Source organism: Acanthaster planci, linkage group LG02, assembly GCF_054643075.1.
Source record: "Acanthaster planci isolate LZ-2023a linkage group LG02, COTS_SCS, whole genome shotgun sequence".
Classification (NCBI taxonomy): Eukaryota; Metazoa; Echinodermata; class Asteroidea; order Valvatida; family Acanthasteridae; genus Acanthaster; species Acanthaster planci.
Window position 1 is genome coordinate 18275668 of NC_141778.1, and position 25299 is coordinate 18300966.

A 25299-nucleotide genomic window follows, 5' to 3' on the forward strand; every position below is an offset into this window, starting at 1 on the left:
AGTTTTACAGTGGCGTTGAATATGGCTGGATGAGATCATAGCTGCTTTTTTTGATGAGTGGGGGATTAGTTTCCAAAATCACATTCTCAGGTTTGATATACTCTCGATGGATTATGAAAAGAACCAATGTAAAGCAGTTTGATGTAGGCCTACTGTAAAAGTGGATGCGTGATCCTCAAACATCTTTGCAAGTGTTTCTCCCTTCTGACGACTTGCTTCGCTTCCGGAGATCCCTCCGCTGAGGAGCGGCTGGGCGCATCGGGGAATAACGGCACTAACAATTGTTGTACACACCTCGCTGGCCACTTTGGTGCAAGACATGGCGTATATCGCGGCCTGGGGTGGCACGTATCAGCTGTTTCATTTAAACCTTGGAGATGACAAACAACATGACCCTGTCAGAGTGCACTCTCGCATTTTTCTTCCTTGTCACCACATAGGATGCAGCCCGTTAGCATTTCCAGCGAAGACAATCGCCAAACCAAGGCGTATTTTCATCATCGCGTCCCACACATTCATCATCCGATCTTGACAGTTTGGGGAATCACGGCTCAATGGACTGCGAGATATCATATTGCATTCAACTCTCCAGTTAGGAAAATATTCTTCGAGTTTGAAGTCAATACGGGCGATTCACAATAGTGCACGTTCAAGAGTTTGCAACGCGTTGACCAATCACAGTGCGACAAATCTGATGACCCAGTGAACGTTTGAAAAGTTTCGACATATTTCGCGTGTTGTGATTGGCCAACGCGTTGCAAACTCTTGGAGGTGGACTATTGTGAATCGGCCCGCAGAATCTCGTGCCAATATACCCGAGACCAAAACCTGCAATTCGTGATATTTCTTCTGAAGTAGCTACGTTGTTGCGCCGGGATTTTTTCTATCGTTTGGCATTCTTTGCGAGAGAATCTGAAAATTATCGATGGATTCTCAAACAAGTCTACGTCAACAAAAGGCTGGCATTCCATTGATTGGGGCACACAAAATTTTACACATGGGAAAGAAAATTGTGGGGGGGGAGGCAAAATATCCTGGCGAAATGGACGTTTGTTTTTCCATCTGCTTTTTGTTTGTGCGCGCAGAGGTTCATACCGTGTAGACTTGCCGTTCAGCTACTCATCTCTTCTGTCAACACGAACGTATTTCCTTTCATTTGGTGTTGAGGTATTTGGAAAAAGGGAACACACATAGACTCGACAGTTATCTCCAATGTAATGTGCCCTCCAGCTTGATGGCAAAAACGTTTGATTTAGCAGCGCGAATGCGGCTTCGTGTGCGATACTTCGGTGTCCCACATCTTATCAGCGCATCAAATCAAATCGCGCCGCATCTTTAAATGCATTTTGCATGAACCAGAAATCTATACGCGATATCAAGCGCAAAGGTGCCATTACCCGTGTTGACACACACAAGTGCCGTGTGTTTTTAAGGGGCTTAATTCGGCAACATGACCTGGCAGCAATATCTTGTGTTGGCGACCTGAACGCAGAGTAGGCCGTTGATGATGTAAGGGAGAATCCATTCACCGTTTCAAGGGTGGGATGACATCACAGTTTTGCAAATGAATATGGAATACTCATTTTGGCGTAAAAACCAAAAACACACTAAAATACCCTTTGAAACAGTGAAACAAAAGTTGAAAATAAGGTCAACTGAGACGCAAAGATGCATTTGAAGGTTTGTGTTAAAACAAACTGATCACAGGTACCATTTACGAATTTTGTACGTAATGTTCAGCCTCTAACCATTTTTAGAGGAAGCGTGCACATATTATGAGGCATGTTTATAACCCCTTTTATATCTCGCAAAATTCCCTTAATTTGTACTGATAAATATGCAACTTTAAACAAGCAATAGAGTTTCTGTATACTTTGTTCTACATGATTCTGCAGTGATGAAGTGCACTATCCAATAGCTCTGAGAGTTGAGTGTTGTATCAATGGAAAGATTAAGTTTGGCACTGAAGTGTTAATTCGACTCATCTCTTTAGTAGGGCACAGTCAGAGCCAGTTAGAAATTGAGCCTAATCAAATACGTTATGAGCAACGGACGCATGTTACCAGTGTTGAAGGAATTATAAGCGCCAGCATTTTAGAAGTGGCACTATGGTGGTGGTAAATGAGGATTCTTTAACGGATGAAAAAAAATCTAGTCAGTCAGCTTTGTAAAAATCTCGATTGTGCACCCCTCAGCCCAATACCCTGATACTCCACTAGGTGTAAGCACACACGCGCTAGAGGAGTGCATCTAATCCTTTTGCAATATAGACACTCAGTCTTCGAGCGATGTCCCTATATATAGCCTGCATTGCGGCCAGCCCTCGAAAGCTGGCACATGGGGGCGTGTTTTTTTTTGCTGACCCAGGGAAACTAATTCCGCTTGAAATTAAAGGGGGGCCAAATTGACGACCGCCTCGCTCGGCCTCTCCTGTCGGGGATCTCTCCAACTGCTCAGACTGAAGATCTCCCAGTTAGTGCTAGTCATTTCCATTCGGTGCAACCACTCGAAAGACCTCTTGGATTCCCATTGACCCGAGAGCTCGCCTCTAAAAAGCAAAACACTTCCTACTTCAGCTACTCAGGTGTTTTTTGGTGATAAATGCAACTAAGGGACATATATGCAGAGTCCATGGTTTACTTTCGCGTTTGGTTCTTTCTTTGTTTCGCGTTGTTTTGGGTTTGGTTGTTTTGTGTATTTGCTTTCTTTTGGCGCGGGCTGCTGATGTGTTGCACGGGAGATGAGCTAGCCAGGAGTACACCGCTCATCGAACAAGGACTTCTTGTACACTATTGATTAATGTGTTTACGACCACGTCAGGTCCTAATGTGTCCCAAATGGATCAAACTTTCAGATATACATGTATTACATTTTTTTTAACATATATTTGACTAATCTCTTAGATACCAACATATAGGGATAAATGAGAAGCATAGATTCTCTTTAAATTCCCCTCCATCTGGCAAAAATGGAACATAAAAGCTAACAAACAATGACGCTTGAGCCTGCATATGAAGTGCAGGATACGCCAATAGTAATTGCGCTGAGCAAGACATGCTTAATATTTTATCAGTGATTCTGCTACAACATCACACGGGTCATCTGCACGGAAACTCTCCCGTTACAAGTTGAGAGCTTTTATCTCTCCCTCGAGAGCTTCACGTGTCTGACCTAGTCATAGTAAAATGTGGTATGTTCCCTTGAAAGGGCTTTGGAGAGTTTCACATCCAGTTCAGAACGGTGTATCAGAATCGTGCAAAAGTAAGATTTATTCCCAAGGTTCCCGAGATTCCCGTGCTCGACGTATGAAATAGGAACCGACTTTACGCACAAGACGCTGAAAATAAAGGTGGACTGCTGTGATCGTTCAAAACGATTCTGGATCGCAGTCGCTTTAGTGGCCTAACTCAGTGCATTTTTTTGCAATTATAACGAAAATCTGACATCGGGAATCCGACAATCCAACTAATGGCAGTTTTGCTGTATTCAAGGATGCTCTTGGTCTTGAAAGAATATCCGTATCTGTAACGGATGAGATGTAGGAAAAATTGATTTTGGTTCGGGACTTATCATTGGACAGAATTTGTTTGACATTACAAAATAATGATCAGCGTCAAATGGAAACGACAACGTTCTGTATTTTCCGTCTTCCCTTGCCTGTTTTCATTCCTAATAGTCTGTCACCAGGCATGCTTCTTGAGTACGGTATCACACACGCCTTACATTAAGTACGCCTGTCTCCACCCAAAACAAAAATGTATCTACCTAGGTCGCTTCCGTAATATCACTCGGATTGAAGAGACTCCATTACGCTACTCGGGACTGTTGACTTGTGCAGTCAAATGAATTACTCCATTTCGGAGCAAATGTACCAACAGTTACTGTACATTATATAAAAATACAACAAATCAAATGATGCGACAGTAAACGCAATTTGTATACCGGTATATCTTAGAAAAATTACAATGACCTTTGAATAAATAAAAATGATTCTACTAGACTGCTTCTATATTATTCCTGAATTTTGCATGTACTGTGTCAATAGTTCATGCGAGGCATCTAACGTACATTTAATGGATTAGAGGGAGAAGAAGGTAGTTTATAACACACAAGAAAAGGAACTTGGCTAATTTGCCCTCTTGTGTATACAACTTAATGTGACACGCGTGCGCTCACGCGGAAGAAAAACCATGTCTCTGGTAAAATGGCTGCAGGCAACTTTCAATTACCCAGCTTGTCAAGAACGGGTACTGGATCATCGCTGATGAGGTCTGTCGTTGTGCCACTTCTTCCTGCCTTGACTGAAGCGGACGCACGCTGGGTAAAAAACACCTGGCTGGGATTTCGCATATTTGCCCGAATCTCAACCGTAGCCTGTACATGTATGCTGCGCTATGTCTGTCCCTCTTAGGCGCAACCCGTTTTTTTTTCTGATGAGGAATTCGAAACGCCCGCAATTTAAATGAAAATATGCGACTACAATTCTTACCCATGACTTTTGTGCAAATAGTTATTTTTTCAGCTTACTTCTTTCGACACGACAGGTAATTACCAAAACGAAGGTAAGGGGAATCATGTCAGACGGACACAACGATTGATTAAAGCCGGTGTACCTTTAGCAGTGTGGTCAAAATGTCATCAGTGAGCTTAGTCAGCGTTTGAATTCGGTAGATCGAAGTGGAACAACACGGAATTTGACGAGTGGGTTGATATCTGTTACATTTATATTATATTAACAATTTCTACCACAATTTTCACAACACGCCTGAAATTCCTTTGAAGTGACAGTCTTGGGGGTCTTGTTCGAAACAGCTAATCATTTTAGTGACAAGTAGGTTTACGGCTACTAACGTTTGGGTAAGTGGCATTTTTGAAGAGATGTGTCACTAAGGATTTTATTATATTAGCATTCGTTTTCACAGAACGTTCCATGTAGTGTCAAAGTGGAAGCATACCATTCATATTGCTCTTCCTCACAGAAAAGCTGCAGATCTAGAAAGCGTTGAGATAATAATCTCTTTGTTGATTTAGTTTCTTTTCTTGTATTTGTGTCGTAAGTGCTATTGGTGAGTAGGTCTTGTACTTTTTTCCAATTTTTTGCCATCTTTGAACTCTTTCCCACTACGATTCACAAAATTTTCAGTGAAAAGCCTGATGTATCAGATACATATCGGCAGTATTAATCAACAAAGAGATTAAATGGAGAGTAAAACATTGGCTTGCTCGTGGAAAGCCACAGTCAAACACGGCGCTTGGTGTTCAGTCAATATTGGTGGCCATCTCTCAGAATAGAAGGCACGTAGCGACACCCGGGGCGTCACCTCACCGGGGCCAGACGTACTTACCCGCGGCGGTTACACGAGTCCTGCGTGTTTACCCACCCCTTGGCATCACGCAAATGCCCCCCCTCGTGAAACTTGGGTCAGTTTGCACGGAGGATCCCCCCACCCTCTTCTCGAAATTACGGAGCAAGTGCACGCGGCACACAAATATGTCGAGTCCAATCTGATGGAAGTACAGAAAACATTCAGAAGAGCGCTTGTAACTAAATCTCGATAGGTCCTCCGTACGAGCCTCATCCATCTTCGAGGTATGCGTCATCCTTCGATCCACGGGGATGTGCACGAGAGTAGGCCTTTTTGTGCTTTCCTTTTTTGGTGCCCGATCTAATGTGTTATCTCTTTGACAAGGAAAAAGACTAATTATTGTTCTACATGTACGCAAACACCTCTAAGAATTTCGAACTTAAATTGGTTGATAATAGTTTTTCTAGCAATTTCCATGCATGTTTTGCCCATTGTCCAGCGTGTACGCAAAATGAAGGAGCATAATAAAGTCACAACTGAGCAGTAAACCAAGAGAACAAATGACAACTTTCTGCGCTGAAATAGCAATCAAGTTGAAGACTTTACCTTTGGACATTGTCATTACTTTAACAACCAAAACAGCCATTAGGAGCCCTCCAAAAGAGTGTCAGAAATGCGAAAAGGATAATCAGGACGCATCGAAACTGTTCGCATGAACGAATCTTTAGATGGAGATAGGTATAAAAGTCGACTTTCGACATTGCAAATACAATATTTTCTCCAGGACGCCAAAATATTTATCAAATCCGGAAGGAGATGCAAAAAAAAAGAGAAGAAAACCTTTTAAAAATGCTGGAAACAGTCTAACGATGATTAACTTGCACAGTCCTCTAGGAATTTTCGGTTGCTTCACCTGTGCACTTTTGACAGTGTTCATTTCGGGATATAAATGAGAATTGAAGTCGGTTTGGGTCATATTTTAAACTTTTTGACGACGCGTGCGTGCCATACCATCGCTTTGCCGGGTTGTGCTTGGCATGTGCACGTTGTCATTCACGTGGTTACATATTACCACTATTCCATGTACACCCATTTGTTGCCCAGTGCCGAGCAGCGGCGGCGCGAAAAGGTTGTTTACAGAGCGCGATATTACACATAACTGAGCTTCTAACCAGGGTACGCTGTCGGGAAATCGTTTCCCCTGAAAATGTTTTACCACAAACTTCAAAGGAAAACTCGTCCGTGAAGAGAAACCCGAGGGATAAATCCACGAAAGAGTTCATTCGGTTAGCGTTCGAGTCAGCATCTGCCCTGTGGGGAAGGAGGGCACTCATCTCGAGGCTCACCACTCGTCTGGGTACTGTATCTTTGCGTAAACGTCGGCTCATATTGTTCACGCGAAAGCAAACACAGACACGAATACGGGCAATTCACAGTAGCCCACTTCCAAGAATTTGCAACACGCTGGCCAAAGCGTGAAATCTGTCGACCCTTTCCAGACAGGCATTGGATCGACAGATTAAGCGCATCGTGATTGGCCAACGCGTTGCAAACTCTTGGAGGCACACTATTGTGAAACACCCGTATTTGTGACGTCAGATCAAATATTTGCGCTCCGAATTCGCAAAAGTTGAGCACCTTTCAACTCTAGCGAAATTGCGCCGCAGATCTTTCTTGACTTCAAATTCGCTTCGCTTTCAAATTCGCCTGTAGTATGAAGCGGCCTTAAGCCTTCCAAAAACAGCGATGTTGACGCTCGCTTCTCCCCAATCAGGGTGACCATGAAATCAAATTGAAACACTGTCTGCCGCCTCGTGGGATTGCTCACGTGGAAATGCAGCGAATGACCTGTATCAGGGAAAAAAAACATTCCTCTCTTACCCATGCATTTGCAGATCATGTGTGAAATTTCTTCAGGAAAAGCGAGGCGGTCGTGAGACTTCGCAAGCAAGAGGTTTGGTGACACCTGGTGGGCAGAATTATGCATGCTAACCACTCACTATCCTAATACTGCCAGCAAGACTGTCTTAGGGTAGAGTTTCTGTGAAAACACTAGAGTCGTCAAACAAATTCCCAAGAGCTGGGTATACAGGCGAGTGGGGGCCCATTGTGTCATCCCTGAAATAAGTAGAAACGTCATTCGATATCAAAATTCGATTCTTCTAAATGCTGACACACGATTCTTCTGTATCCTGACATTCTCAGTTTTCCTCCGCTTTACGTTCTTCTTTAACTGAGTAGGACCTGTCACACTCGGTTTCGTCCATATGTAGCTCATATATCATAGTGCACATAGCCGACAACCAATTTGCTTGAATGTTGTCTGTCTAAAATGAACGTTCTTCATCCACTTGGTTATCTACTTGTTTCTCTAAATGGATCATGTGAAGCCATAGATATAGGCGTAGCATGCATTTATGAAGATTAACCCGTTGTGAAAATGAAAAACACAGAACACTTTTTCCCTAAGTGCTCGCAGCGTATAATTGATCTGAGCCCCCCCCTTACTTGGAAAGACACGGTAGGCTAGCGAACACAGCATTCTTACGTGACCGGAAAGCAACCGTGGCTCTGCCGTGACACTAAATGGCAGTCTTGGAGAGGCAGTGTTACAGTAATGAAAGTAAAATGAGTCAACGGCAGTCTTTCGGTACCGGCATTTTCATTAAATTGTGTGTCGTACATGGCATCATCGCAAACCATCAAGTTGCATGTTGTATAAATACCCTGATGTCATGCCAGGTGCCCGCGTTATACTCACGGTTAATTTGTCAATTTGTGGCAAGATATCCAAGGGATCCGCAGTTGTAAGTGGTTATGACATTTGCCGCGTTGAATTTTGTAATGGTTTCGGCGGAGGAGACTCTCAAGAGAGAGATTTGTGCAGTGCGCCTAAAATGTAACGCACTGTCCGATAGACATCAGATCGAGTCGTTTTTATGTTACGTCTTTAACCCCGACTGTTTCCGATACGGCATGACTAGATGCAATTAACCCAGCTTCCATGGGGGTTAATGTTACACTTAAGGGTAATGATCGATACTGCTTTGCCTGTAGGTGACTAGAATCGTCGATAAGTATTCGATTACTGTCCCGACAAAGAGACCACTTTTGATCCTGAGATCAATAATAAAAAAATGCCGAGTGGCATACATTTCCCTCGTTTACGTCACAGGAAAACGGCATAAACGTACAGTGCGGTAATATTTAGGGGAAGAACCTCACCCCCCAAAAAAACTATTCGGTCGAAGGGCCTCAAAAACTTAAGGCGGAAACTGTTTGTTACGAATGGCTTTGAAATGAAAATTTCTGAAAAGAGGCTCTCAAGTTTTGCTTCTGCATGAGTACTTTAGCAATAATCTCCTCAACGGGATTAATACGCTAGTTGTATGCTGCGGCCTGGATCTCAGGAAAACACTCGTTTGCCATGGCATAGTATGGGTTGGAGAGAAGTTGAAATATTTGGGGCACAATCTTCATAGCCTCCCTCGTACCAGAACACGACGGCTCTTTACTTGTGTTACCACAACCATTTCTTTAGGTCTTCTGGTCGAGTTCGGGCGGTCTGTTCTTGACACGGGCTTCTTGCTCTCACGCTCGAACGGCGGGAACACGACTCAAGAACACTGTTCTCGGAACAGGATCACACACCAACTCCTCGTCAGGGATTTACAGGAACACACGGAAAAACTCGTGAGATTTTGATTTTTGGACAGCCGCAAAAAGTGGAGAGGTGGCTTCCAAAGCCATAGACCATGTAGACAATGGGAAGTTTTGCAACATTGACATTAATTATTTTTCCAAAAACAGAAATGAATGTTCCTGTGTATATAGAAAAGAATTCAACCCATCCAAACCTTAACTGTCGAGTAACGTACATGGACGCCGCCATGTTGCATGTTCTTTGTTTCTTCCCGGCGTTCGAGCGGCCGACCCACGAACAACAAATCGAACTGTTCGTGAACATACGGGAACAAGCCGCCCGATTTGAGCCTCTGAGTCATGCAGAGCAGCATGAAATATCCTGATGCAGTTTGCCTGTCATTAATGATGATGGAATGCTTTTAATGCACGCATCATTAACCATAGATTTCCTTCGTTCAGTTTTTTTCGTGTGGTCATGCAATTTGTGTCGATCGTTGGCCGACATGAAGCTATGGTGGATTTACCTGGATGAACACTGTGAAAAACAAACAACTTTTGTAACTGTTTGCTGTATTTATTGCGCATAAGTGTGAGCACGACCCAGATCGATTTTGCTCATTCTCGAAAATGACACAAAATTCTACAAAACACATAAAATTCCTTAATGTGAGTTAATGCGAACAGTTTCAATGAGCTCAATTAGTATATAGTGACAGTAAAATTTTGGAAAGAGCAGCTTCCAATAAATGTTGACAAAGCCCTTCGTAAAATTGCACAGCTTCAAGACAGAGAATTTAAGTGACAGTCCGAATAAAGATGCTATAATAGAAACGTCTTTATTCTAATCTTATCCATGCAGTCCAAGCAGAGGTATGTTGCTGCTTGTCATGCATATGTCGTGACTGCTCCAGTGCGGTGTAATTACGGACAAATTGGTGTCCCGTTTAAAACGAAACTCTCGTCAAGGGTCCAGGCTGCCCTGGATTGTATCAATATTTGACGGCTTGCAAAAGTATCCGCGTCTTCATGGTGTAGTTGACCAATTTAAAAGACTGATCACCGATGAGAGAGGCGTTGGGTGTATGCATGCTTCAAGCATTACACCCCCACGTCGATAAAGAAATCCTTGAAAAAAGAAATCCTCGATAAAGAAATCCTTGCTGAGCATTCGAGGAATGTTTTAAGGGCAGACTTGCTTCAGGGTTACTGGTAGGAACAGAGTGCTACAGTGTCTTCATCATGCACAGCAATAGATAACTTCAAGTTATCTCTTCGTAGAAGATCTATGGTATTGTCCTTTATACATGTTATAATACAAAAGCCGTCGTCGTGTTTTAGATTTTAGGGCTCCCGGCTTCCCGCTCATTTTAGATGTGGGAACAAGAAATTCATTTTAAGGTCTCCAAAGGTGTTCTTTAAGCTAAGTTAATAAAGATTAACATCTGAAACCGAACGTCTAGGAATTCATCCCATATGAATTCAATTGTAATGTAGAGATTAGATTTTTGGAGAATTTCAAACAAAGGATAAACATACTGAACCAACGTATTGTGTTGTCTAAACCGAAAATTCACGACGTGACAAGCTTTTCGCCGGACATCCATTTTTACTACAATAGAAATCAAACTGAAAATACTTCGGTAAAGTTCAGTTGGCCAGGCTTTTTTAAGACTCGCAAGCTCACTTTACTAAATCTTTACGTCCAAGATAGAGAAGCAGTCGTGCTTGCTATATTGAACCGCTGTTGTGCTTATGTGAAGAGCAGACGTCAACCTACATTACTTCTCAATACAAAGTATAGAGTTTGAAGGATTTTTGAAAATCTGTTAGTCTTTGCTGATTGTAGCACTTGAACACAGTGATTTATTTCTACCGAATCTGAGTGTTTAACTCTGGACGCGCCTCTGACTGTATTGATCAAAAGCTGCATGAGGCGATGAGCGAAACATTAATTCCGGTTGATATGACACGGCAGCTTGGCGTTAATAATTAACGGTACTCTGAGCGTGGTCGGGGGCCAGCCCGACTCTGCGCCATTATTGTTATTATAACGCCAGTGCACGTCATCGTCAGACCGGCTCTTGGTAACTCCTTCATCCAGGGCTTCCCAGCGGCCGCAAAAGGGTACCTTGTGCAGCCGTGCGTGTTGTCAATTCTTGGTGTGCCTAAACCGCTCTCGCCCCGTGAGCTATCCAAACATTCCCAGACAGTGCCGAAAAATGAATCTTGTAAATCGATTCCTTCTAGGTAATGTAAAAACAACTACGTTGGATTTTTTGGCAAATTGTTTCATTTTTCGGCTGTCTGGAATCAATGGGTAGCGGCGCGAAGCAAAATAGCCTTTAGTTGCTGAGATCTGTCTGCTCTAATGGACGTGCCTCAACCTATCAAATCGACTATTATATTCTTTCAGTTCGGGGAAACGTATTTCCAATTATAATTTCTTGACAGTCAGCATGAATTGAATCCGCTTGTAACAAAGAAAAACAGAAGCAATCTTTTTCCCTATGAGGCTCTGCATTTTACCATGGCACACTAAAAAAATCGTATGGATCAATAGTCTGCTTCATCCATGTGGTCTGTACATGTTATGTTGAGTTTATGGGTGGAGCTACGGCACAGTCATACACCAATGCAGTGGTATGCGCTGCAATGATGTTTGAACGTTTTGGGGGCAAGAAAAGAAAAAGGTTTCTTTGTGCAATCCCCGATGGAAAGTGGTATTTGGGTGGTTAACCTTACGTCATTTTCGGCTACTTTCCCGTCTTGCAGTATGTGCTCAGCAAAGACGTGAATGTCTTTGTTTTCATAACTTTGATAGGGTTTTGTGCTCTTGAAATCAAAGTTATGTAGGGCAGACATGCTTTGGGGGGAAGTACCAAATAAGGAGATGTAGGCATCGTTACTTGGTAATTCTGCTAGTTGTCACGATTTCTGTACTTCTCACGTGGTTGTGGTTACATCAATTGTCTTTGTGATAATTTATATTTACCAACATGCATTCTTTGCGGCAGTGGGAAAATTTTGGCTGGAAATTTGGGGGATGGGGACTCGTAGGGGGTAACTTGCCATGATGGAAATTTGAGAATGGGGGGAGGGTTGCTGAAACTATCTGACACTATGCCATAGGGGGTTATGTTCATGATACAGAGGTGTATCTGCAATATGCATTACATTCACGCAGTAGGCCTGTCTTACGTCAGAACGGCATATTTATGGCTTGTTTTCCATTTTGAGTGCTATTGAATAAATTTTGGTCGTTGGCATGCAAGTCAAACAAATTCTTCACCATCCGCGTGTTTTTCTTTTTCTCGCCACAAAATGTAGGGGATGATTCAGTGGTCCGTCCCACTGGGGATATATACCCCCAACCCCACCCCAACCCCACCCCAACCCCCCTTACGTCCATGGTTTGTGGTTAAACCTTGTTACATTCCAAGTTGTTACTTTGGCGTTGAAAGTGTCGCTGACTACGAGAGTGAATAGGATGACTGCAAACGATGCAGCAGGATGCGTTACACAGCTCTCCTGAGTCTCATGCGTACAGTATTGATTTTTAAAAGAGTCATCTGCTTTTTTGGATTTTATCATAAGAAACGTGTTTCTTCAACTGAAAACTAAACAAAAATAATCAGCAATCAATATATTTAGACATACACCAAGTCTTATCTCCCGTACATGCGCAATAAATACTACGTTTTTCGGATGTTTTTTAAGCTAAGGTTATAAATCAGTCAAAACGGCTGATGTTCATTGTAACTTGACGCAAGCCGACAGGATTTCACGCCGATTGCTCAGCCCATAATTTGATGATGAAGTGGATAACAATCAGCCGGAATATTTTACGCCTTTTCTGATTATAGGAATCTCACACCCTGGATCTCATTGGTGACACTTTGCAACTTACTGAGTAAACAAACACTCCTCGTTCATTCACCTCGGTCGCCATTTGCCGGCGTGTACATGTCGCTACGGGCGTGAAGGGGAAACCACACGGGTGGGTTCCGCCGGATTATTTTTGCAGTAATCGTGCAGTCCACGGCGTTGTTTATTTTCCTTCTTGGCACCGACTATGCGCGGCGTCTGCCGTTCCGCCTAATAACTCTGAAGTTATGCCTAGGCGCGCCACAGTTTTTGAGCATCAATATGTCAGATTCAGAATTCTTAAAAAGGCCCACCTATAAGCAAGAAATTAATAGGACAATATGAAATCATTCTCAGGAAATGTTTGGAGTGGTCGGCGCTGTGGGAATTAAGACTTGCACACGGGCTACAGGAATCTGGCAGAATTTGACTTGCTATTTTTGCCCCTATTTACAATTCGAGAGAGGGAGAGCAGGCATATGGATAACGTGATTATACTTGCTAAATATGCCAGGGCGTTCGTGGTGAACACAACAGAACAGCACAATCCAGCATACATGCTAAGAAACGCGGCCAGTAATCAGCGATCAATGTATCAGTTCGTCTACGTTAATATTGGAAGTGGGGGCTTTCTGTCTGAACACCGACCGTTATGGATACAGTTGTAATAATCATATATCTTTCGTCTTCCTTGTTTTGCCCCTAAGTGGATTTTTAGACCAATACCTTCGCCCCTGAGATTGTATCTTATGTATCCGGTTCGTAAGTGTGACGTCACTTCAGTTTTGACCAAACCCACTGCACATACACTGTAAAAAGAGTTACATATACTAATCGCCGTTTACACGGAACCATGGAACCGGAAGTTAATGCGCAACTTAAGCTATCGTCCAATGGGAGCCTGCAAATTGTGGCGCGTCCACCTTTGTGACGAAGTCAGCTACGAACCGGATATATACACTCTTAAAACAACCAAGAACTGAATCTGCTTGCCCTGAAGAAGGAACTCGGTAAGGCTCGGCAATCATATATTTCAGAGCACTGATTTGATATTATGTTCTTGTCGATAGTCAAATTTTTGACTAGTTTTCCTAGTGTTTGCAAATTGACTGGAAATTTAGTCACTGTGTTGGAACTTAACGCCAAACGAAAGCTGTTTTTACTAGGCTCTTCATTGAACAATGAGCCGTGACTAATATTCTAGTGGCGCGCGATCTACGTCATACGTACGGGTTTCCTACACTGTTCAAAAGGACACTATTTTTCGAGCAGACGCATGCATGGCCTGTATGTACAGTACATGTATATGTACGGTGTATGTACTGTACTGTACATACATGTAGGCCTACATGTATGTTACGTACTTACTGGACAACGTCGACGTACCGGAAGGGTCTCAGTCAAGATTACCAGAATGGACAAGTTTGTTCAAGACACATTAAGGGAATGGGGATGGAGAACCTAATGGAAGTGTTTAGAGGTAATATTTCTAGAATATTTCTGCTTTTCAAAGAAGGGCTATATTGGACAAAAAGTATGTTTTACAAGAAATCTAGTAATAATGACTGGGATGTGTAATAGGACTTGACCCATATTGTAGAAAGTGTGGTTGACAAGAAATCTAGTCATGTTAACTTCGACACATGGTAGGGATTGACAAATATTTTAATTAATCCATGTGACTAAATTTTGTAGTCAGTAATTCTGACAAGAAATATCTGGTCATATTGGCTAATTTCTAGTTGCGCCCAGCTGACCCTAAATGCCTAGCCAAATTTGACTGTTTTCTAGTCAAATTTGACTGTAGTTTTTAAGAGTGTAGCCAAACCAAATCATTCTTGTTTACATTTTCAGCTGCATTATAATTATGAATTACGGAGCACCTTTTTCCAGTGAATCTGTATCCAATCTTGGCAAATCCGTGTCCCTGAGTTTTAATCCTCATTTGAGGTCTGTCATTTTTTATCAAATTTTTCATTTTCATTGATGTCATGGCAGGAGGTAATTACATACATCAGAATACAGTGCTGAAACAGCTGTGTAAGTTTGATTTGCTAGGTAATATCGAGTTCTTTCAGTTGTCGAGATGCTTACTGTGGGGGAGTTTTTGTGCGTGCGTAATTGCATTAAGAACTAGTCTGGTTACCGGTCCAAAAGATTCAAAATATTTTTTAGAGATCTTTAGGTCTGGTATAGCCACAACGTTCACTTGTAGGCTAACCAACGGGAGGAATTTCCCTTTTTTAACCAACAACATCCAAATCAGTTTCGTTCATTTTCGGTGCTGTCGTCACTATTTGCGAATATTGGGCATAGGCCTAAATACGTTTTTTCTTTGTGCAGATTCCTTAACATGCATTACAATTCAAACATTCTAAAATTATTTTAACTATTCTTTTGCACACAGATTTTCACGTGTGCACAACTTGGATTAGGCTGACTATTTAAGAACTTACGGACAAGCACGCTGTTTAACATAGAGAGGGCATCCTAAACATTGCGTGATGTTTTATTGCTTGCAGTCATATCGTGTTGTTTCAGTAAGGCTGGATCCAAATTTTTTGGCATATGCATCAAGCTCAGTCCATGCGATTCTTTGTTGTTTCGGTCAATAGAGGGCGTCCGAGGCTCGCAGCCTACGTAACTTGCAGTGACAGTAACATTGCACCGTCTGGACAAGTAAAATGTCAAGGTCGAAGAACAAGGTCAGATCGGATCCTTGGGGTCAAGCCACCTCCCCTCCCACACACAGGACACTATACCACACCTGCATTTCCAAACATACTAATGAGACGGGCGAATTTTTGGGTCCATTTCGTTTCCTTTCCAAAAACGTTTTGTGTGTGTATCGTCAGTGGATTCTGCTTGTGAATTTTGTTTGAGTTTTGTTGTTTAGTTGTGAATTTTGTTTGAATTGCAAAAGTTCAATCATGTTCGGGGCTAGGTAGCTCTGAGTACGTTCCGTTTAAAATCAGACACCGAATTCGGACCCCTGAACTACAGTTTTTGTCGTTGATTCGGGTAGGGCACATATTATTTGTATAACTGTGCGCAGAGCCTGAGACCAAGGCCGTAGGTCATATAGCAATCACTGTAGACCATGTGCACTGGCATTTAAAGGATCTTTGCAGTGCAACTATATTAATACAATCTTCAAAGATGCGCCTTTATGTTTCAAATTAAGTCATTTGCAATTTTCGTTTTGCTGTTCTGAGAGGAACTGTGTTGCGTTTTTATATTTATGCTAATACAAAGTCCCATGTTCATAAACAAATTCGCTTTGTCATTCCAGGGAAAAAATCTCATTGTTTCATTGATTTGTGCGCAAAAAAGTACGTGACGTTTTGAAATTAGCTACTATATATTGTCCTTTTCGCTTGTGAATCATTGGTATGTAAGTAAATGGTAATAAACCGACAGGCAACCTCTCCTCGGAAATGTTTTCAGTGAGCAAATTTGGGGAAAAGCGTATTAACTGAGCAGTGTCCTCCCAAATTGACGTCCCAGCAAAAGCGCCCTCTTTTGCGGGAACGAACAACCTCTTGAGTTTTTGAAGTGCTTTTTTTCTATACCACAAAGCCAAATGATGATATCAGATTGTTACAGATTGTTGAGAGTAAAGTTGCACAAAAAGTCTAAGAAAACCTCATTGCATGGATCCTGTAATGCATTAATTGACTATATTAATCGACATACACCATAGGGGTGAACATTGAGCTAAGCAGGCAAGGTGTAATATTCCCTTGATCCAATTATGTAAAAAATTATAATCTATCTGGGTTTATACTGAGCTTTTATTCATAATTGACGTACGCATTCGGCCAGTCGGGCCTAGGAATAAGAACAAAAGCCAATACGGCCTTGAAAGCTTCTAATCGAATGTGTTGACACTGCAAAGTTGTGTTAGCTTGTACAGGGAGCGATGAATAAAATACTTTATTTATCTACTCTCATCTTTGTACCCACGATTGTCTTCATACCTGGAAATCAATATCCAGATATTGACGAGCAGACGGCCATGTACAAGTGTTGGTACTCCTCATTCCAGCCTCAGTACCATTCCCGTGGGAGGAGAGTTGATGATGATGAAGGTACCCCTGCCGTCGCAGTTGGACGGGTCCCGGAGCCCCTCTTGCAGATTGAATGACGCCGGCGGGAATTCCTTTAATCCCCGGGATATTGGTCACGTAGCCCCCAGTGAACTGGGGGACCGGGGACCGCGTTTCAGTGCGAGTGATTTTGGAGTCGCCCGGGGATCGCTCGCCTACCCACTCGATTAGACCAGACGCGGAATATTGGGCCTGCGATGAATGCAGATAATTCGCGAAGTGTTTTGCCGTTTGGTTACTGACAGAAGGGATATTCCAACCGCGGCCCTTTCCTGACATTGAAAAACAAGGACTAAATGAAGGAATTGTGATGCATTCTGTCCACCATCTCTTTGTTTACATCTTATATGCCTGTATAATGTAGTGGAAACTTGTGGGAATTGAAAGTGCCATGCATACCACAAAGGACGAATGCTGAAATCTTTCAATCCTATTTCCAACTATTAGCGTAAAACTCAACTTCATCACAGAAGTTGGACGTCAAATGGCAAAGAGACGTTAATAACCCGTCTATCTTCTCCGGCCATGGAGACTGCTATAGCGCCTATTTCTGCTCTTGAAAGCGGGTCGCTTTTTGTCAGATAAAGACGCAAAATGGGGCATACTACCTTAACCCTAACACTCCTCAATCCTTCACCTGTTGGAGGATTCAGGAGTGTTAGGGTTAAAGTCTTTGTACTTGATGCTCAGTGATATTCAGCTTTGCGCCAGGGTGTTAATTTAATACCAGGTTTTTAACTTACACTGACGTATATTTTCACATCGTATTCTCAGTGTGCTCCGAGAGCTGCAAAAAATCATAAGCTTGCTCGGGTGAGACGCGATCCCACCACTTCCTGCTGATACCACTGCAGACGTCTCTCTTACACTCTACCACCGCGTTGTCCCAAATCGGGGGACTGGCACGAATCCAGGGATGCAGCGGGTATCGCAAGTAGTGGCTTAATCAATTATTTAGCTTTGGGTCGTGGATGTCAATTTTATCCTAGGCTTTGCGCTTGCGGTCCGAGAAGTCTGGGGGGGGGAACAAAGGTAAGACTACATTCAGAATTCAGTGTGGATATTATACGTTGGCGTTTAAGGCCAAAGCCCGGCATCAAAATTTGTGAAGATGTTTTGGGTTATCTTAGCAATCAGTTATGAGAGTCTTGCACTGTGACCACTTGCAATCAGAAGGCGTCAGTGACCAATAGATGTGGGTCACATCCAGACGCAAATCAACATAGGTCATTCCGGTTACTTGCCCCATCGAGGAAAGAGTTCGTGGCTAATGTAGCTCTGTCCTGCATTCGCATCTTTCTTCGGGCATGCTCTTGAATATAACTCATGTCAGGATTGAAGAGTGTATTTCCCCAAGGCATAAAACAAAACAGACACCAAAACAGGCTCAGTGGTTTGGCGTTGTGTGTAAACTCTGAAAGAAGATTGGACGATTTATACCTATAGCTATATGTTTGACCTGTAGGCCTAGTCAGCGCTTATGTCAAGGCAATCGCGGTGATGGTTTCAAATCACAGCTTGCTTCCCCGACTGCCTCAAATTACCAACCCGTTTTCCAAACTTTTACGCCGAATTATTCCTTGTTGTATGTACATTTTTTCTTTGGACCAGTCACTCAGCGCAGCATGAGTGCCATCTGCGTCATCATCATTTCTGTGCAGACGACACATGTAGGCCCAGCCGTCCCAATTTCCACCCGTCTGATTAGTCTTTTTCGTCATGGATATGACTTTTGCCACCAAACGCTTTGTTGAAAAAGTACGTGAGTTGGTACCCAAGGCAGTCGTTGTGGCTTAAGGTGAATCGATTCGGGGGCCGTGTAAATCTTTTAAATTTCCATTAGTGGGGCCACTATTACCGGACCGTTGGTCCTCTTCCCAAGTTCATGATGCCAATACCGGCGATACATGCCTCTAAGAACCCCTGGGGAAAACATTAGTGATAAAGTTAGTTTAATAAAGCGTACTTGAACATGGGGAATCAACAGTCGTCGGCTACAACGGTATGATACTTGTAAAACATGATCATTTATTTGGGAATTTTTTATACTGTAGTTTCATGTACTAACGGAAGCCGATTTTAGTAACAGTCAACACTGGCACCATCTGCGTTTATTCTTTGATGCATCTCTGATTGTCAGTTGTTCACTAAAAACGCAAACAATTATACATCCCTCGAGAATCGGGCTCTGGAACTTGGACGCTTCTTTTCAGAGAGTGTTCTTGTTCTGGCAGTCCGGGGACAGTCAGGGGAATTCCACAGATAGCATCGACGGGCGGACCCTTCCTGTTCACCCTTCCTTCCTCCACCCTCTCGACCCAAGAGCCCGGAAGTGGCCATGCTGACTCTGCCCGACGACTCAGGTTTTCCCCTTGATGGTCTGTGCCTCTCCGCCGTCCGGTCATGGCTCGATTCGTGCTTTTCTACTCGCTCGGCCCATTGCTATGGTTTCGCGTTCGGCCTGCCAACCGGATGTTTTGTTGGGGGCATTCGTCATGAACGAACTGGTAAATTTGGCGTGACTCTGCGCTTGGTTTTACAGGCACGTGCTCCGGGGAACGGAAACCAATCAATAAAATCTGTTTTTCTTTTTCTCTCTCTCACTCTCTCTCTCTTTTTTTTTTTTTTTTTTTTTTTTTTTTGACTTCTTAATATTTCTTTAAAACACAAGAGAAATAAAGAGATCATGTATAGGTGAGTGGCTTGCTTCTTTAGTCTTGGAAAATTGAGCAGTGAGTTTTTGAAAAGTGTAGTTTAAAAAGTCGTGGCTCAGTTTTATGAAGCTGCATACATTTAAAGTGAAGTCTCTTCTCAATGAAAATTTTCCTGATATATATTGTTTTTCACTATTTCTGTACATCCATCATTATAAGATAATAAAACAAACGAAACCAAATTTGGCCAAACATAATCGTACTCGCCTTACTTTACCCGCTTACGTTTTGTTGCAAGTCTCTGTCCGTAAAATCTCGTGGTAAGAAGAGAGATATGCCTGTGAATCCACAGGAACTGCGTATTAAAAGAGACTTTTAAAAGCAACTGAATCTGCAATGTTAAGAACTGTAATGCCCATTGGCCTTTTCACGAATTGCTCCAAATCGATGTTTTCACTCCCAAGCTTGTTTGTCAACTGCATCGATTGAGGACAAGGGCGTATCCAGAAATACATTCGGGGCTGAACTTATGATTTGAGGAGCAGGAATTTGCAACTTTTGTTGAGAAACCTGATACGGCCTGTTTGCTTGATGAGGCTGCATTGTGGAGCTGTTTACTCGCTTTTGAAAGGAAAGAAAATGGAAACAGATCAACATTGCCCTTTCCTCATTAGATTTTCGAAACCAACTTGCTCCTTTTGAATGGGGACAGGGTCCCATGTCCCCCACCTTTTATTCAGCAATAGAAACTGCTTTAATGCATGGGAATCAATGCCAGTATATGATAATAGTAAATGAGAAGTGCATTATCGTTTCACGTTTCTACCGACGTACGTTTCACCTTTGATGACGAAGCAATAGTTTGAAAGCAGTGCAGAAGAAACCCCATACAATCGGTACTCGGTAACTGGTTCCTTAATTTACACATGTTCAGTGTGTTATCACTTCTTTGGCACGATCAGTTTTTCGAGAGTATAGCTGGACTCCTTCTGTCCTCATGCACCCTTCATCCGGTCCTGTGCCTGACGTTCTTTAGGCCATTTTGTCAAAGTTAAGAGAGTAGTCTTGGAGTTGAGAAATTCAAGACGCCTACATAACTATGGTTGAGGACTGTCCCGGTGGCCTGGCCGCCTTATTGAGGATGCTACAGTTGTCGCGAGTTCTTTGCAGTACCATTTGTGTAAACTGAGATGTTTACCAGAGGACAAGCTTCAAGCTCTTGTACTCAGTTCCCCTTCAATTTGTCGGAAGCTTTATCATGATCTCTTTCCCCCCTTTTTTTTCTTGTGGTTTTTCACAGACAGTGACCCCGCCAGCGATTATTTTGTCCTGTTGTTTTGTAACCCAGTTACAAGGCTACTTGGCTTTTTCCTGCGTCTTGCATTTCCTCGTCTGACCAATAATCCTTTTATCGCATTTTGAAACCCAAGATTGTGACCAAAGGCCTCCAAAAGCCGTAAATCTCACACAGAGCATCAGCAAAACATTCCAAGAGCAATGGGCTTTTAATAGAGACGGCCATAACCACACTTTTATACAGTAAACCTGTATGGAATTCATAAAAGCGCTTTCTGGCATCGTTACAAGTACACAATCGTCCGTCGGCACAGTCATAAAATATAACAGCTGCGATGTGAAGGAGCTTATGAGTCTCTATGTAGTGCTCTTTACCCAGTGGGGTAGAAAAGCCAATACATGACGATGAAATCCTTATCTAATTGCTTTTGGCATTTGGCGTCTCATCCTTGTCAATTGAATCCTATGATATGGGCCGACAGTTTTTATTTTTCTTCTCGTTGACAGGGACATTTGATTAAGAGGTATATTGAGGGGACCCGGAAAATTGTTCTCCACTCATCTTGCCAAAGTATCCTTTCCACATACCGGTATGAAAGAAATGAATTAATCAATTTGGTGGGCCGAGGTTTTTCAGTTCACATTTATTACTGTCTGCAACGAGCTTCTTACAACTATGGGCGATGCTATTTTGATGTCAAAACAACATCTATTAATAGATGTTTCGTGCGAATGGTGACCAAAAAGGTTCTCTTCGATCATTGACACACGTTTCCACGTTTGGGCATCAATCGAACAATTGAACCTCCTACAAATACTGATATAGGCTGTAGAAGCAGTTATATTAGCGTTAAATTCTGCCAAAGATGACGTTAATTTTTTTGCTCTTGAATATTTACATTTAGCATAATCGTAGAGGGCGGTGAAACTCCCTAAATGTCAAAACGAGGCTAAAAAAAGAATGTTACATACTGGCCCTTTGAATATAAGCTTCATGTTCTTTTCTGTTTCAATATAAGCCTCAATGGTCTTCATTTTTCAGAATAGCGCCGTGAAAGACTGAAGAACCGCACAGAGTGTTTTGGGGGTAATGTAAGGGACTTTGTTTCAGGATATTGGTTCCGTCGTACCGGTATGTGATCATTCACTGCATTGCGTCACTGGGTGAAGAAGCTTAAGTCGCGCAGAGGTGACGCACGTGGTTGGGACGACCTTTCAAACTCTCCAGTGCGCAAACCTCTGTATTTTGTGTGCATTCACGTGACAACAAGCCGTTTGTGAATTAAATTTGAATAAAACCTGGTAAACTGATTGCACATAAACATAACGATTTGAATTCCCTAGACTAAAGACACTGTTCCTATACCTCGCGATTCGGGGCAAGTTTTTGCATAGCGACCACCATCTCTGGAATGGACTGGTTCCTTTGTGTGCCCTTCTTATCCATTGAAAACAGTGTGTTTATGCAAGGTGTCTCGTATGTAACTATGCAAAATCTTGCCCTGAATCATGAGGTATAGCAGCAGTAGAATATGTAGAATTCAAATTGTTATGTTCACATGAATTTAAAGAACTCAGTTTACCAGATTCAATAGAAATTCATGTCGCCAGAGGCTTTAGGTGATGCGTTCCTGGATGTGCGCTGGGCGGGATGACGCGCACTCCTTACCAAGTACAAAAAATAAATAAATTAACGGCCCGTCTTGTTGACACTCGGTGTCCATAATGATGCAGAGTATCGAGTTGGGGATGGAATGGCGCCATCTCATCTCGTAATTCAACGATACAGAAATACCTCTGAAAAAAAGTTCTCTCAATAAAACATCAATGAATGCTCGTTGTGGTTCATCCACCTGAGCACCTGCGAGTATACATCATTTCTTCGTTACCATTCGCGTCAAGCACACTGTTAGTGGGGACGAGTTTACATCACCGGGGGGTTTGTTTAATAACGTTGTTAGATCGTCAGAGTTGGAGCTGCCACGTGCCCCGAGAACTCCGCCGATCCGTTGTCGCTCCTTTGCTCTGCTTATCTTGCTTCCATCGCACCGAAATCCGTAACATCCGTCGCTTGCATACTGGGTGTTTGTATGACATCTGGCCAGGTGCGTCGAACCACCAGTCTGCAGGTGAAGGACCCCGTCGATTGGAGGAGGAAAAACAGACGTCTGTACCGGGCTGAAGCATTGATATTCAGCATCAGTGACGTGCGGGCTTACTTTGCAGATGCAAAGATGATTTCATCCATCCCTCGCAATATAAAGCTTGTTACAAAATCCACTATACTTCCTGTCCCAAATTTGCATAGTTTAATACACAAACAAACAAGAGCAATTTGCGTTTGTTAGAATTTTTGTTCCATTTTTTGTTTTGTGTCGTGCAAAACATAATGTGTCTATTTGTACGTCTCATTTTATTACCCACGATAAAATCTAGACGGAGGGCTCGGGGTATGTAAGCTGGAATTTATTGAAGCATTCCTTTTTGATATTCTTTAAGGAAATTTTAAAAACGCTTTGTTCAGTCACAACTTATGGGGGTGATATCGCGAACAGGTAGAATCTGAGGCTGCCGCGTCCACCGCGTCGGTGAGAAAATTTTATTAAGAAAATCAACTGACTGTGTGAGTGGTATCAATTTGACCGATGACCTTTGGAGCCAGCCATGATGAAATCGTGCCAATCGTGATGTTTTGACTAGTTTCCTTTTACAATGTGGAGCTTTACTCAGGTATGCCACCTTTTCTGATTGTCAAATGACGGTTTGCGCAGCCATGCGATAACCATAATGACAACCATTACCCAGACAGTGTTTTGTGCACAGACTATTACCAAATATTACGGGCATGCTGTATCAATATACTTCTCTTAAATACGAAAAGCGTTAGTTAGTCGTTGCCAACCCCTCTTGAAACGGAGAGAAATTAAAGGAAACATACAGTGGAGAGTCAGCTCAACTTGTTTTCATGTATAGTAATGTGTCAAAATACAAACAAGATTTAAATGCAGGTTTTCATTTGAAATGAAAGAAGCTCGGTCGTTTTTCCAGTTCTTAGAAATATGTTCATAACGTTATGAACGAGGGCGCTATTTTAATGTTGTGATATAAGGCACTCCTTGTCAAGGAGCGTAGAAACATTGCGAATATCAATCCTTTTAAATCATCAACCAATAATGTTTCAAAGTAATGTTGGTCACTGTTACTGCCCAAACAATCCGTTCAACATGAAAACCAACCTACAGCCAGCAGATGTAGAAAAGTGTGATACGTGGTATACACCAAGCTACCGTACACTCCCGTTGTGCCGTGAATGACATCATGTTTTGGCCCAGGAATATAGAAATCTTCATCAGCATGAAATGCAGAATATTTCTACAAAGGAGGGGGACAGTCATTGTCACGTGTAAAGAAAACTGAAACAGTATTTCACGTACACAAGTCATAAAAACCTATTGCACGGTTACTTTAAAGTGGAGCTCCAGGTTTGCTGTAAGTAGGGTCTCAGGCGTTTTCCCCGTTTTATTTTATTTTCATCTGAAAGTTGCCCTCTGGCATAATCCAGTTGTATTTAAGTACTTTTCTTTCCACAGAACATTCCGTGTTTTCTGTATCACCCTTATTATGTACAGCCCGATGTTTATAGAAATTTAAGGAAAAGATTGGACGATAGCGCCCATTCTTTCCCCCTTTGAGTCCATCGACACCAAAGATGGAGATGAAATACACGCCGGACTTCATTAGTCATTTATTAATTTCCCAAGATCTTGCAATGATTTCCCCGGTGTTCACAGGTGCCGGTCAAGCTTTGCAATCGTTGGAGCGTGGAGACGATCATGTTATCAATCTCCCTGACTGCATGCATGTCGCTGAAAAACAGTGCACCATGAGTGTATAGGGTCGATGCCTTTGCCCTACACATCGCCGTTGAAAAGTCGGTCCTTTCTGCAGCCTATTGAGAAAATACGAAGTTTTAGTAGGCCTATGTGAAGTCTCCACTGCCTTTATGGCGACGCCTGCAGATGAATATAAAATTGACAAGGTTTTATTAATTCGGTGCAGTTGGCATATAATTTATCTCTAGATTTATTGAACTGTGCGCTATTGGGTAACACTTACGCGCCAGTACTTTTTTGTTGAGTCTAGATCTTCCTTTGTTGGATTTGTTTACTTGTTGGGGTCCATTGAATCTCTCCGACTAATTTTTTTCCGAGAGTATCTTCTTACTTGTCGAAAGGCATTATCCACCAGAGAACCTCCGTCAAAGGCCCGGCGTGAATTTGACGAACCCTGGGTGAGGTCGGCAGATATTAAAGTGACCCGTCGGTCCATCGACATGTGACTGCTACTGCTCTGTGTATGCCCAAAATTAGATCCTGTCCTGTGCCCAAGCTCTGCCAAGAAACTGCCTTGACCGCAAAAGGGGAA

The 25299-nt window shown here is 42.5% G+C and overlaps 1 long non-coding RNA gene across 7 annotated transcripts in view; it reads left to right on the forward strand.

Annotated features, from left to right (window-relative positions):
- LOC110983827 (uncharacterized) overlaps positions 1-25299 on the forward strand; it is a 118183-nt gene that overhangs the window by 25818 nt on the left and 67066 nt on the right. The window contains exon 1 of one of the 7 annotated variants that reach the window (XR_015424334.1): positions 13478-13825. The exons of 5 other annotated variants lie outside the window; for them this stretch is intronic. This is a non-coding gene — a long non-coding RNA (uncharacterized LOC110983827). Of the gene's footprint in view, positions 1-13477; positions 13826-14161; positions 14296-25299 lie in introns of those variants that run through there. One more of the 7 variants, XR_015424333.1, reaches the window with a different exon arrangement.